The following is a 4,904-nucleotide window of genomic DNA, read 5'->3' on the forward strand; positions in this document are numbered from 1 at the left end:
TGGATTCTTACCTCTAGAGAATATCAAAATGGGCTTGATCCAAAACCCACTGAAGTCAATGCGAGTCTTTGCATTTATTTCAGTGGGCTTTGGGACTGGCCCATAATGCATAAATATTATTATAATTTGTTACCCAGGCCAAAAGTGGGCAACGTGCCTTGCAATACAGGAAAAAATTTGGTAGAAGTATAAAAAGAAAATATTATTTGGGTGGCTTAAAACATTACCTTCAAAATATAACACAATCTAAATATAAAAGACTTAGTACTGTCGGTATGTGGACATGTGCTGTACAGAGCATTCATTAAGAATTATAATGACCTAATTTTGTCCATCTGAACTATAAAAGCAATTTATAGTTCGTTAAAATGAATTAATAGGTCAGGCTGGACTACAAAGACTGGAAATACTTCAACACTAGGGATTCATAATATTCAAGACCACCTAATATTAGCATTACAATAAGTATAAAATTGTTCACAGGCAATATTGAGCTTACACTACTGTGGACTCTCATTCAAATTGATTCCAAAGTGCTTTAAAAATTTAACAAATTGATTGTAAAGACTAGACTGCATACACCGTTGGGGTGTGTGTATGTGGATGGTATTTCTTAAAAATACACAGAAAGGTTGGGTGAGGTGATATCTTTTTTGGACCATCGTCTGTTGGGGAAAGACAAGCTGGGAAAGATAATCAGATTAGAAAAAGAGCTCTGTGGAGCTCAAAATCTTGTCTCTTTCACCAAGTGGGTCCAATAACAGATATTACCCCACCCATTTTGTCTCTATCATATCCTGGGACCAACATGGCTACAACAACACTGCAAATGTTAAAAATACAGACACGCTTTCTCAAGCCCCAGTCCTGCAAAGTCACGCCTGGATGCTTAACTTTTCACTCTGATAATAATGCCATTGCTCTAAACCAAACTTCTCCCATGCTGGAAGTTACATAGGTGCATTAGTAACTTGCTGTATCAGAGCCTAAGCACGAAACTATCCTGATCCTGCTTCGTTTGAGATCTAAGGAGATCACCGTTAAAGTTTTCGAAAGCATTTGTGATTCGGGAGCCCAAGTCCCATTTTCAAAAGTGATTTAGCAACTGAGGAGTCTAATTCTCATTGACTTCATTTAGGTACTTTTGAAAATTGTACTTCACCTCTTGAGGCGGTGAGGCTGCAGCCTGGAATGATAATCTGTGGCCTCAGTTCTACCTATCACACACCACTTTGTTACAAAATTAATTTTTAAAAAAGCATCCTGCCCCGCCCCCGCCCCCCAAAAGCCAAATCTGCTTCCAATATTCTTCTTTGATTTCTGATTGTTTAGTACACTTAGCAGCTGTCTTTACATCCCATGCAATTCTTAGGCCAGCATTCACGTTTTTCTATTTTTTTCAAAAAAGAGCTGTTGGATCTAAAACCAGTTAATCAGTTTGCTTAATGAGAGATGTAAATATTTTTACTATTCTGTCTATTTTCTTCCCTGTTAACAAAAATTTAGTGATTATCTTAGCCATTTCTAAATATCATTGCTGCTCAGTTTAGGTTAAATGGTGGCAAAAATACAAATCATCCACTTCTTCTGTGTGGTTAAGAAAAGCAAGATGTGGACCCATTATAATCTTACTTTGGTTATAGTCTTAATTTGATTATCGTATGTCCTGTCCAGCAAGACTCATTTCTTGAAATAAGAGTAAGTAAGCTTTGCTATCAGCACCACAGTACATTTATGAGGAGGGGCAAGTTTAAGGAGTACTATTAAAAAGCTGAACCGAAATGTGTTCACTGGCTTACATTCCAGGAGAATTTTGACATTTCTAATTAACATCTTTTTGAGAAATCGCCTGAAAAAAATATTTTTGGAAGATAGAACAACATTTTGCAACAAGTAGCCAGAACAACAATGTCCTTCCCTTCAACAGGAATAGCTATGTGAGACCTGTGCCCAAAGAAACTGGGCAAGGCTCTGGAGAAACTGTCCTCTTGGGGTCCTACTTTGAGCCCTTTACATTCTTGGTGCTTGATTAGTGGTGCATCCAATAACAAAGCAATTTGGTATCTGCTCATTGTGTGTGCTGGCCTTTGACAGTGAAATGTGTATATACAACTACCATCAGCCATACTTTAGATGCTGCCCTTTGCTGAAGCACTGAGACATTATTATGGTTGTGGTGCTGGAGTGTTTGTACAGTGCTTATTTGCTTCAGGGCACTTTGCTCCTCTGACTTCTCTGCACCATCAGCACTCCTAAGAGCTTCTTTTGAAGAGCCCGAGTAATCTCTTTCTCTAACTACAACCACTAACTAGCTAGTCACAGATGAATTAATAGTAATATTGCAGTGAAGACACTGCAATCAGAGGCATGACCGCAGCACGTGTAGACATACCTGAGCTAGCTTTGGTCTAGCTAGGTCAATGGCCAGTGGAATCCGCAGCAGTTTGCACTTCAGCACAGGATGTACAAGCCCACTTAAAACCTTGATCATTACTTGCAGAGCTAGCCCACACTGAAGTGTGTGCTGCGGCCACTTTGCGGCTCTAGTACCTGAGCTAGCTAGATGAAAGCTAGCTTGGGTATGTCTGCGTAAGCTGCAGTCACACCCCATGACTGCAGTGAAAACATGCCCCTAGCGAGCTCAAACAACACTATCAGTGAAGCAGCAGGAGTACAGGTTAGAGCACAGGCTACCTACTAGAGTACCTACAAGGGTCCCAAGGCAGTTATACAGCCCGTGCTGTGTGAGCTTCAGTCTTATTCAAGCTAGCTAGACCAACACTCACTCGGGGTATGTCTATACCTGTTGCAGTCACACCTCTGATTGCAGCACAGACATACTCACAGCTGCACCCATGCTCTACACCTACCGAAAATGACTGCACATTTTCCTAGTAGGGAATTGGCTATAATATTTTTAATTCAAGGAAGCTTACTACGATGCCATTCTTTCCCAAAACTGGAGCAACAATACTTAGTTATCTGTATCACAGGCTGGTGTGAAAACTAATTTAAGCTTTGTTTCTTTTGAGTACTTTTGAAGAAAGGATTATATAAAGTAAGTTTGACCAGTTATCTCAAAAGGAAAATAATATTCGGATAAACCAGTGAGCCTTAACCTGATACATACAGAATGGCCTCTTAACTTCAGACATCAATTCAACAGGGAAGTGTGATGGGGTATGTAAACCCCACACTGCAGCAGCCATGAAGGGGCTAATGGGCAGAACAGTTAGTCACAGCTAAGGAAGTAAGTGGCTGACCAACAACAGCTGAGATAAAAGGCTGCTCCTGGAAATAGAGTTTGCCTAGAGAAAGAGGACTAGAGCAGACTATGGGAATTGCCAGGGAAAGAAACTAAGGGAAAGACTACCCAGATAGCTGGAAGAGGCCTAGCTTGTGAGGCACTACATGTTGCTCAACAGACTAAAGGGCACTGTGCAGCATCCTGGAGGTAGGAAGTGGCCCAGGGAAACAACAGCAAGTCTACAGAAGAAGACCCTAGGTCCTTAATATAGAGTCCCTGAGTTGGACCCTAGAGAAGAGGGAGAGCCTGGGTTCCCTCTACTGACCTCCCAGGGAAGGGAAAGTAAAAATGCCTTACACAAAGGGGTACAGGGCTATCAAGTCAGGGTGGGCTAAAGGACTGGGACAGAGTGATTAGATTTCTGATGTATTGGAAACTTTATTACCTTGGCAGGGATGGGGACTTAAGCAACCTGGCTGGAGAGATGAGTCATGAAAAAGGGGCAAGCCACCCCAGGCCTAGGAGAGACTGCTGCTGACACAGGGTGCTGGATCTGAAGAGGCTGTTACACCATGCTTAGCCATGAGGGGGTCCACGGGCTGGTGATTGATGCCTGTACAGGAAGGTCTCAGAATTAAGTTAGATTCACAATTCTAATACTATGGAGCTAAAATTGATGCATTCAGGGAATCCATTTGTAATGTGGAGCTTTAATAAAGTTTCCTTGATGAACCAAAATAAAGTTTTATTTATTGAGGCTCAGGTGACCTATTGCTGACTGGAATTTATAGAACCCCACAGAGTTTTTCTTCCAAGCTGAAAGGTGATTTATAGACATGAAAAGTTGCTTTGATGCCATAAGAAAGAGCTGCGACATATTCTAGTTAAAAGCCAAACCAAAGGAAAATCAAAATCTGTGGGCTTAACTTTGTATCTAAATATTACAGCACAGCTTCACTCCTGCATCTTAAGCTCTTTAGTCAATGTCTGGATTGGAAGCAGGATTTACGGAGCAGTGTTCAAACTGAAATGTGTTAACAGTGGGTTATTTTTCACCATCTAATACAGTGTGGATTTATTCTGCAGCATTTTATGGACCACCCTTTATGATTGTACCAAAATGATGATATGTGGGACATAATTATCTCCTGGAAAGTGATTATCCTGCTTATTTATTTGTTGGCTCTGTGAGCAGATAAAGCCTAAAGCACTAAGAATACCTTTGGACTCCAAAAAATATTATTGGCACTTCTGGTGGCACATGTGCTAATTTTCCTTTTTTGTATAATGTTTTTGAATGCTGAACACTTCAGACAGGAGATGGGAATCTACAGTTCTGCAAGTGCTGGAAAAGTGCAATTGTTACAACGCATATGATTACAGCACAGTTTCTCTAATCACAAAAACCATTAGATATATAATGTTTCTAAAAAGGTAACTGTATAAATGAAAACCAATTTTAATCAAATCCCATGAACAAATCCCTGCCCAATTGGAGGATGAATGGGGTCAGGTGAGGGTGGGAGTGACAATGCCAATGATGTAGCTGTGGGAATTTATGATTGACTGTAGCTTTGCTTAAGAGAAAGCCCTCATGAAGGTGTTATAACAGCTCAAGAGAACTAAATCATCTGAATGCCATTGATTTATGTGTGTG

Source organism: Lepidochelys kempii, chromosome 3, assembly GCF_965140265.1.
Source record: "Lepidochelys kempii isolate rLepKem1 chromosome 3, rLepKem1.hap2, whole genome shotgun sequence".
Lineage (NCBI taxonomy): Eukaryota > Metazoa > Chordata > Testudines > Cheloniidae > Lepidochelys > Lepidochelys kempii.